Below are 10,925 nucleotides of genomic sequence, written 5' to 3'. Positions count from 1 at the left end.
GGGTGTCTAGCAGCTTAGGCTGATAGATAATGGTAGCTTAGCAGAGCAGCTTAGGCTGAACTAGGAGACGTGTGAAGCTACTACAGTACCACCTAGTGTCATATGCACAATATCATAAGAAAACACAATACACAGTTATACTAAAAATAAAGGTACTTTATTTTTATGACAATATGCCAAAGTATCTTAGAGTGTACCCTCAGTGAGAGGATAGGAAATATACACAAGATATATATACACAATAGCAAAAATATGCAGTATAGTCTTAGAAAACAGTGCAAACAATGTATAGTTACAATAGGATGCAATGGGGAAACATAGGGATAGGGGCAACACAAACCATATACTCCAAAAGTGGAATGCGAACCACGAATGGACCCCAAACCTATGTGACCTTGTAGAGGGTCGCTGGGACTATTAGAAAATAGTGAGAGTTAGCAAAATAACCCTCCCCAAGACCCTGAAAAGTGAGTGCAAAGTGCACTAAAGTTCCCCTAAGGACAAAAGAGTAGTGTTAGAGGAATAATGCAGGAAAGACACAAACCAGCAATGCAACAACTGTGGATTTCCAATCTAGGGTACCTGTGGAACAAGGGGACCAAGTCCAAAAGTCACAAGCAAGTCGGAGATGGGCAGATGCCCAGGAAATGCCAGCTGCGGGTGCAAAGAAGCTTCGACTGGACAGAAGAAGCTGTGGTTTCTGCAGGAACGAAAAGGGCTAGAGACATCCCCTTTGGTGGACGGATCCCTCTCGCCTTGGAGAGTCGTGCAGAAGTGTTTTCCCGCCGGAAGGACGCCAACAAGCCTTGCTACACGCAAATCGTGCGCTTGGCGTTTTTGGACGCTGCTGGGGCCCAGGAGGGACCAGGAGGTCGCAAATTGGACCTGCAGAGAGAGGGGACGTCGAGCAAGACAAAGAGCCCTCACTGAAGCAGGTAGCACCCGGAGAAGTGCCAGAAACAGGCACTACGAGGATGCGTGAAACGGTGCTCGCCGAAGTTGCACAAAGGAGTCCCACGTCGCCGGAGACCAACTTAGAAAGTCGTGCAATGCAGGTTAGAGTGCCGTGGACCCAGGCTTGGCTGTGCACGAAGGATTTCCGCCGGAAGTGCACAGGGGCCGGAGTAGCTGCAAAGTCGCAGTTCCCAGCAATGCAGCCCAGCGAGGTGAGGCAAGGACTTACCTCCACCAAACTTGGGCTGAAGAGTCACTGGACTGTGGGGGTCACTTGGACAGCGTCGCTGGATTCGAGGGACCTCGCTCGTCGTGCTGAGAGGAGACCCAAGGGACCAGTAATGCAGCTTTTTGGTGCCTGCGGTTGCAGGGGGAAGATTCCGTCGACCCACGGGAGATTTCTTCGGAGCTTCTGGTGCAGAGAGGAGGCAGGCTACCCCCACAGCATGCACAAGCAGGAAAACAGTCGAGAAGGCGGCAGGATCAGCGTTACAGAGTTGCACTAGTCGTCTTTGCTACTATGTTGCAGGTTTGCAGGCTTCCAGCGCGGTCAGCGGTCGTTTCCTTATCAGAAGGTGAAGAGGGAGATGCAGAGGAACTCGGCTGAGCTCGTGCATTCGTTATCTAAAGTTTCCCCAGAGGCAGAGACCCTAAATAGCCAGAAAAGAGGGTTTGGCTACCTAGGAGAGAGGAAAGGCTACTAACACCTGAAGGAGCCTATCAGCAGGAGTCTCTGACGTCACCTGGTGTCACTGGCCACTCAGAGCAGTCCAGTGTGCCAGCAGCACCTCTGTTTCCAAGATGGCAGAGGTCTGGAGCACACTGGAGGAGCTCTGGACACCTCCCAGGGGAGGTGCAGGTCAGGGGAGTGGTCACTCCCCTTTCCTTTGTCCAGTTTCGCGCCAGAGCAGGGGCTAAGGGGTCCCTGAACCGGTGTAGACTGGCTTATGCAGAATTGGGCACATCTGTGCCCAACAAAGCATTTCCAGAGGCTGGGGGAGGCTACTCCTCCCCTGCCTTCACACCATTTTCCAAAGGGAGAGGGTGTCACACCCTCTCTCAGAGGAAGTTCTTTGTTCTGCCATCCTGGGCCAGGCCTGGCTGGACCCCAGGAGGGCAGCTGCCTGTCTGAGGGGTTGGCAGCAGCAGCAGCTGCAGAGAAACCCCAGGAAGGGCAGTCTGGCAGTACCAGGGTCTGTGCTACAGACCACTGGGATCATGGAATTGTACCAACAATGCCAGGATGGCATAGAGGGGGCAATTCCATGATCATAGACATGTTACATGGCCATATTCGGAGTTACCATGGTGAAGCTACATATAGGTAGTGACCTATATGTAGTGCACGCGTGTAATGGTGTCCCCGCACTCACAAAGTTCAGTGAATTGGCTCTGAACAATGTGGGGGCACCTTGGCTAGTGCCAGGGTGCCCTCACGCTAAGTAACTTTGCACCTAACCTTTACCAGGTAAAGGTTAGACATATAGGTGACTTATAAGTTACTTAAGTGCAGTGTAAAATGGCTGTGAAATAACGTGGACGTTATTTCACTCAGGCTGCAGTGGCAGGCCTGTGTAAGAATTGTCAGAGCTCCCTATGGGTGGCAAAAGAAATGCTGCAGCCCATAGGGATCTCCTGGAACCCCAATACCCTGGGTACCTCAGTACCATATACTAGGGAATTATAAGGGTGTTCCAGTAAGCCAATGTAAATTGGTAAAAATGGTCACTAGCCTGTCAGTGACAATTTGGAAAGAAATGAGAGAGCATAACCACTGAGGTTCTGATTAGCAGAGCCTCAGTGAGACAGTTAGTCACTACACAGGTAACACATTCAGGCACACTTATGAGCACTGGGGCCCTGGGTTACCAGGGTCCCAGTGACACATACAACTAAAACAACATATATACAGTGAAAAATGGGGGTAACATGCCAGGCAAGATGGTACTTTCCTACACAACCCCCCCCCCAAACGAAGGACAATAAGACTAGCCATTACCTGATGAGTCTTCATTGTCTAAGTGGAAATATCTGGAGAGTCCATCTGCATTGGAGTGGCTACTCCCAGGTCTATGTTCCACTGTATAGTCCATTCCCTGTAGGGATATGGACCACCTCAACAATTTAGGTTTTTCACCTTTCATTTGTTTTAGCCAAAGTAGAGGTTTGTGGTCTGTCTGAACAATGAAGTGAGTGCCAAACAGGTATGGCCTCAACTTCTTCAGAGCCCAGACCACAGCAAAGGCCTCCCTCTCAATGGCAGACCAACGCTTTTCTCTAGGGGTCAACCTCCTACTAATAAAAGCAACAGGTTGATCCTGGCCCTCAGAATTAAGTTGTGATAGGACTGCCCCTACTCCTAATTCAGATGCATCAGTTTGGACATAGAATTTTTTAGAGTAACAAGGGCTTTTCAGGACAGGTGCAGAGCACATGGCCTGCTTCAGCTCCTCAAAAGCTTTCTGACAGCTTGCTGTCCATAATACCTTTTTAGGCATTTTCTTGGATGTGAGGTCATTAAGAGGGGCTGCAATGGAGCCATTGTTCTTAATGAACCTCCTGTAATACCCAGTGAGGCCTAGAAAGGCTCTCACCTGAGTCTGAGTGGTAGGGGGAACCCAATCAATAATAGTTTGGATTTTCCCCTGAAGTGGTGCAATCTGTTCCCCACCAACAAGGTGTCCCAGATAAACCACCTTACCCTGCCCTATCTGGCACTTTGAAGCCTTGATAGTGAGGCCTGCCTTTTGCAGGGCCTCTAAAACTTTCCAAAGGTGGACCAGGTGATCATCCCAGCTGGAGCTAAAGACAGCTATATCGTCCAAATATGCTGCACTGAAAGCTTCCAGCCCTTGCAGGACTGTGTTCACCAACCTCTGAAAAGTGGCAGGTGCATTTTTCAAACCAAAAGGCATTACAGTAAACTGGTAATGTCCTCCAATGGTAGAAAATGCAGTCTTAGGTTTAGCATCTTCTGATAATTTGATCTGCCAATACCCTGCAGTCAAATCAAAAGTGCTTAGATACTTGGCAGATGCCAGTGTATCTATGAGCTCATCTGCCCTGGGTATAGGGTGAGCATCAGTTTTGGTTACCAAGTTGAGACCTCTATAGTCTACACAAAACCGCATTTCCTTCTTTCCATCTTTAGAATTGGGTTTTGGTACCAGTACCACAGGAGAAGCCCATGGACTGTCAGAGTGCTCAACCACTCCTAGTTCCAACATTTTCTGAACGTCTTGCTTTATGCAGTCCCTGACATGGTCAGGCTGCCTATAGATCTTACTTTTGACAGGTAAACTGTCTCCAGTATCTATAGTGTGCTCACACCAAGAAGTGGTGCCTGGCACAGTAGAGAAGAGTTCTGAAAATTGTCCTAGGAGATTTATGCAATTATCTTTCTGCTCAGCAGTAAGACAATCAGCCAAAACTACACCTTCCACAAGAGCATCTTGTTCTGTGGAAGAGAAGAGATCAGGTAGAGGATCACTGTCTTCTTCCTGTCCCTCATCTGTTGCCATGAGCAGGGTGAGATCAGCCCTGTCATAGTAGGGTTTCAGGCGGTTGACATGGAGCACCCTAAGGGGACTCCTGGCAGTGCCTAAGTCAACCAAGTAGGTGACTTCACCCTTCTTTTCAACAATTGTGTGGGGTCCACTCCATTTATCTTGGAGTGCTCTTGGGGCCACAGGCTCCAAGACCCACACTTTCTGCCCTGGTTGGTACTGCACCAAAACAGCCTTCTGATCATGCCATTGCTTCTGGAGCTCTTGGCTGGCCTGAAGGTTTTTACTGGCCTTTTTCATGTACTCAGCCATCCTTGATCTGAGGCCAAGTACATAATCCACAATATCCTGCTTAGGAGCTTTTAAAGGTTGTTCCCAACCCTCCTTTACAAGTGTGAGTGGACCCCTAACAGGGTGTCCAAAAAGAAGTTCAAAGGGGCTGAAGCCCACTCCTTTCTGGGGTACCTCCCTGTAGGCAAAAAGGAGGCATGGTAGAAGGATATCCCATCTCCTGCGGAGTTTTTCAGGGAGTCCCATAATCATGCCTTTGAGAGTTTTATTAAATCTCTCCACCAGTCCATTTGTTTGTGGATGATAGGGTGTTGTGAACTTGTAAGTTACACCACACTCCTTCCACATGGCCTTTAAGTATGCAGACATGAAATTGCTTCCTCTGTCTGATACTACTTCCTTTGGGAAGCCCACCCTGGAAAATATTCCCAGGAGGGCCTTTGCCACTGCAGGAGCTGTAGTGGTCCTTAAAGGAATAGCTTCAGGATATCTTGTGGCATGGTCCACTACCACCAAGATAAACCTATTGCCTGAAGCAGTAGGAGGGTCAAGGGGGGCAACTATGTCAACCCCTACCCTTTCAAAGGGAACCCCAACCACAGGCAGTGGGATAAGGGGTGCCTTTGGAGTGCCACCTGTCTTGCCACTGGCTTGACAGGTTTCACAGGACTTACAAAATTCCTTTGTGTCCTCAGACATCCTAGGCCAATGAAACAATGGTACCAATCTGTCCCAAGTTTTCATTTGACCCAGGTGCCCAGCTAAGGGAATGTCATGTGCCAGTGTTAGGAGGAACTTTCTGTACTCCTGAGGAATCACTAATCTCCTGGCAGCTCCAGGTTTAGGATCCCTATGCTCAGTGTACAAGAGGTTGTCCTCCCAGTAAACTCTGTGAGAGTCACTGACATCCCCATTAGCCTGTTTGACAGCTTGCTGTCTGAGACCCTCTAATGTGGGACAGGTTTGCTGTGCCACACTCAGCTCTTCCCTGGCAGGCCCCCCTTCACCCAAAAGCTCAGCAGTGTCTGCTTCCAGCTCCTCTGGTGTAGGTTCTGCACAGGGAGGGAATTCTTCTTCCTCAGAAGTAGAATCCACTGTAGAGGGAGGGATAGTAGGAAGTGGTTTGCTTCTACTAGCCCTAGCTTTAGGGAGCACTTGGTCCATTGTTCCAGGATCCAAGCTTCCCTGTCCTTTTTGCTTTTTGGCCTGAGCCCTTGTCAAAGCAAAAATATGCCCTGGGATGCCCAGCATTGCTGCATGGGCCTCCAACTCCACATCTGACCAAGCTGATGTCTCCAAATCATTCCCTAATAGACAGTCTACAGGTAAATCTGAAGCTACCACAACTTTCTTTGGACCAGTTACCCCCCCCCCAGTTGAGATTTACAACAGCCATGGGGTGGCTTTGTGTTATGTTGTGAGCATCGGTTACTTGGTACTGGTGTCCAAGTATGTGTTGTTCAGGGTGCACCAGTTTCTCAATCACCATTGTGACACTGGCACCTGTGTCCCTGTAGGCCTGGACCTCAACACCATTTATTAGGGTTAGTTGCTTGTACTTCTCCAAGTTATGGGGGCAAGCAACCAAAGTGGCTAAATCAATAGCCCCTTCAGAGACTAAAGTAGCCTCTGTGGTCTCCCTAATCAGACCAACCCCAACTAAATTACCAAAAGTGAGCCCAGCTACTCCCTTGGATTGGCTATTAGTAGGTTTGCTCCCACCACCACTGCTATTAGTAGGGACACTAGGTGTAGCAGTAGGGGTTGTAGTGGTAGGAGCTGTGGTGCCTTTCTTTGGACAACTGGGATCTGTTGTCCAATGGCCTTTTATTTTACATAAATAGCACCATGGTTTCTTTTCCTTGTTCTGATTAAAGGAGGATTTGGACCCACCACCCCCACCAGAGTGTTTTTGTGGGCCTGATGAAGACTCATTTTTAGATTTGTCCCCACCCTTGTCAGAAGACTTACCATCCTTCTTTTTGTTGCCATCTTTGTCACCCCCTGTATGAACTTTTCTGTTCACTCTTGTTCTGACCCATTTGTCTGCCTTCTTTCCCAATTCTTGGGGAGAGGTCAGATCAGAGTCCACCAAGTACTGGTGCAACAAATCAGACACACAATTATTAAGAATATGCTCTCTCAGGATCAAGTTATACAGGCTGTCATAATCAGTAACTTTACTGCCATGTAACCACCCCTCCAAGGCCTTCACTGCCTGGTCAATGAAATCAACCCAGTCTTGTGAAGACTCCTTTTTGGTCTCTCTGAACTTTATCCTATACTGTTCAGTGGTTAAGCCATAACCATCCAGGAGTGCATTCTTAAGAACTTGGAAATTATTGGCATCATTTTCTTTTACAGTAAGGAGCCTATCCCTACCTTTTCCACTAAATGATAGCCATAGGATAGCAGCCCACTGCTTTTGAGGGACATCCTGTACAGCACAGGCCCTCTCAAGTGCAGCAAACCACTTGTTAATGTCATCCCCCTCCTTATAAGGGGGAACTATCTTGTGCAGATTCCTGGAATCATGCTCTTTTGCAGGATGACTATGGGGAATACTGCTGCTGCCACCATGGGTATCTAAACCCAACTTCTGTCTTTCCTTCTCTAATTCTAAAGACTGTCTATCCAAATCCAGCTGTTGCTTCTTGAGCTTCAGTCTGGTTTGTTCCACTCTCAATCTATTGAGCTCCCTTTCTAACAATCTGTCATCAGGGTGGGTGGGAGGGACGTTTCTAGATACAGAGGTATGATGGGAATGAACAGAAGGAGACCTGTCCCTTACAGAGGGCACCCTAACAGCTTGGCTACCAGTATAATGTGAGAGCACACCATCAGTATGGTGTGATTCAACCTCTGTACCAACTATGCTAGACTGTCTAGTAATGGGCAGGCTGAGAAGTTTCTTTCCTGAACCTTTTCCTGGGGGAGTCCCTGGATCAGATTGAGAACCATTAGCTACTTTTTCACCAGATTTGGCACTCATGGCCTTATCCTGTACTCTAAGCATATTAATTAACAGTTCTAAGGAAGGATTCTTCCCTACACTCAAACCTCTCTCTATGCAGAGACTCCTTGCTCCTTTCCAGCTAAGGTGATCATATGCAAGTTTGGACAGTTCAACATTTTTTCCTGTGCCAGACATTTTTTAGAGAGAGTAAAAGTGATAGAAAAAGAGAAAAAAGTTTTCAGAACTTTTTGGAAAGACAGAAAAAACTTTTTAAACTTTTAAGAACTTTTTGAAAGTTTAGGAGTACTTTTCAGCACTTAGAAAAGAGTGAAAAGAGGAAATGCAAAACTTTTTGGCTATGTGTATATACACTGACCTTGTTTTGTATATTTTTCTCTTATGAAAAGTACAATGACAAGAGTGGTAAGTAGTCTCAAGCACTTATCCCACCACTGCACAACCAATGTAGGAGGCTGGACTGGCTTGTAGTGAGTACCAAGGGGTACTTGCACCTTGCACCAGGCCCAGTTATCCCTTATTAGTGTATAGGGTGTCTAGCAGCTTAGGCTGATAGATAATGGTAGCTTAGCAGAGCAGCTTAGGCTGAACTAGGAGACGTGTGAAGCTACTACAGTACCACCTAGTGTCATATGCACAATATCATAAGAAAACACAATACACAGTTATACTAAAAATAAAGGTACTTTATTTTTATGACAATATGCCAAAGTATCTTAGAGTGTACCCTCAGTGAGAGGATAGGAAATATACACAAGATATATATACACAATAGCAAAAATATGCAGTATAGTCTTAGAAAACAGTGCAAACAATGTATAGTTACAATAGGATGCAATGGGGAAACATAGGGATAGGGGCAACACAAACCATATACTCCAAAAGTGGAATGCGAACCACGAATGGACCCCAAACCTATGTGACCTTGTAGAGGGTCGCTGGGACTATTAGAAAATAGTGAGAGTTAGCAAAATAACCCTCCCCAAGACCCTGAAAAGTGAGTGCAAAGTGCACTAAAGTTCCCCTAAGGACAAAAGAGTAGTGTTAGAGGAATAATGCAGGAAAGACACAAACCAGCAATGCAACAACTGTGGATTTCCAATCTAGGGTACCTGTGGAACAAGGGGACCAAGTCCAAAAGTCACAAGCAAGTCGGAGATGGGCAGATGCCCAGGAAATGCCAGCTGCGGGTGCAAAGAAGCTTCGACTGGACAGAAGAAGCTGTGGTTTCTGCAGGAACGAAAAGGGCTAGAGACTTCCCCTTTGGTGGACGGATCCCTCTCGCCTTGGAGAGTCGTGCAGAAGTGTTTTCCCGCCGGAAGGACGCCAACAAGCCTTGCTACACGCAAATCGTGCGTTTGGCGTTTTTGGACGCTGCTGGGGCCCAGGAGGGACCAGGAGGTCGCAAATTGGACCTGCAGAGAGAGGGGACGTCGAGCAAGACAAAGAGCCCTCACTGAAGCAGGTAGCACCCTGAGAAGTGCCAGAAACAGGCACTACGAGGATGCGTGAAACGGTGCTCGCCGAAATTGCACAAAGGAGTCCCACGTCGCCGGAGACCAACTTAGAAAGTCGTGCAATGCAGGTTAGAGTGCCGTGGACCCAGGCTTGGCTGTGCATGAAGGATTTCCGCCGGAAGTGCACAGGGGCCGGAGTAGCTGCAAAGTCGCGGTTCCCAGCAATGCAGCCCAGCGAGGTGAGGCAAGGACTTACCTCCACCAAACTTGGGCTGAAGAGTCACTGGACTGTGGGGATCACTTGGACAGCGTCGCTGGATTCAAGGGACCTCGCTCGTCGTGCTGAGAGGAGACCCAAGGGACCGGTAATGCAGCTTTTTGGTGCCTGCGGTTGCAGGGGGAAGATTCCGTCGACCCACGGGAGATTTCTTCGGAGCTTCTGGTGCAGAGAGGAGGCAGGCTACCCCCACAGCATGCACAAGCAGGAAAACAGTCGAGAAGGCGGCAGGATCAGCGTTACAGAGTTGCAGTAGTCGTCTTTGCTACTATGTTGCAGGTTTGCAGGCTTCCAGCGCGGTCAGCGGTCGTTTCCTTATCAGAAGGTGAAGAGGGAGATGCAGAGGAACTCGGCTGAGCTCGTGCATTCGTTATCTAAAGTTTCCCCAGAGGCAGAGACCCTAAATAGCCAGAAAAGAGGGTTTGGCTACCTAGGAGAGAGGAAAGGCTACTAACACCTGAAGAAGCCTATCAGCAGGAGCCTCTGACGTCACCTGGTGGCACTGGCCACTCAGAGCAGTCCAGTGTGCCAGCAGCACCTCTGTTTCCAAGATGGCAGAGGTCTGGAGCACACTGGAGGAGCTCTGGACACCACCCAGGAGAGGTGCAGGTCAGGGGAGTGGTCACTCCCCTTTCCTTTGTCCAGTTTCGCGCCAGAGCAGGGGCTAAGGGGTCCCTGAACCAGTGTAGACTGGCTTATGCAGAATTGGGCACATCTGTGCCCAACAAAGCATTTCCAGAGGCTGGGGGAGGCTACTCCTCCCCTGCCTTCACACCATTTTCCAAAGGGAGAGGGTGTCACACCCTCTCTCAGAGGAAGTTCTTTGTTCTGCCATCCTGGGCCAGGCCTGGCTGGACCCCAGGAGGGCAGCTGCCTGTCTGAGGGGTTGGCAGCAGCAGCAGCTGCAGAGAAACCCCAGGAAGGGCAGTCTGGCAGTACCAGGGTCTGTGCTACAGACCACTGGGATCATGGAATTGTACCAACAATGCCAGGATGGCATAGAGGGGGCAATTCCATGATCATAGACATGTTACATGGCCATATTCGGAGTTACCATGGTGAAGCTACATATAGGTAGTGACCTATATGTAGTGCACGCGTGTAATGGTGTCCCCGCACTCACAAAGTTCAGTGAATTGGCTCTGAACAATGTGGGGGCACCTTGGCTAGTGCCAGGGTGCCCTCACACTAAGTAACTTTGCACCTAACCTTTACCAGGTAAAGGTTAGACATATAGGTGACTTATAAGTTACTTAAGTGCAGTGTAAAATGGCTGTGAAATAACGTGGACGTTATTTCACTCAGGCTGCAGTGGCAGGCCTGTGTAAGAATTGTCAGAGCTCCCTATGGGTGGCAAAAGAAATGCTGCAGCCCATAGGGATCTCCTGGAACCCCAATACCCTGGGTACCTCAGTACCATATACTAGGGAATTATAAGGGTGTTCCAGTAAGCCAATGTAAATTGG

Source organism: Pleurodeles waltl, chromosome 2_2, assembly GCF_031143425.1.
Source record: "Pleurodeles waltl isolate 20211129_DDA chromosome 2_2, aPleWal1.hap1.20221129, whole genome shotgun sequence".
Classification (NCBI taxonomy): Eukaryota; Metazoa; Chordata; class Amphibia; order Caudata; family Salamandridae; genus Pleurodeles; species Pleurodeles waltl.
The sequence above is the reverse complement of the archived record's forward strand: the minus strand, read 5'-3'. Positions refer to the sequence as shown.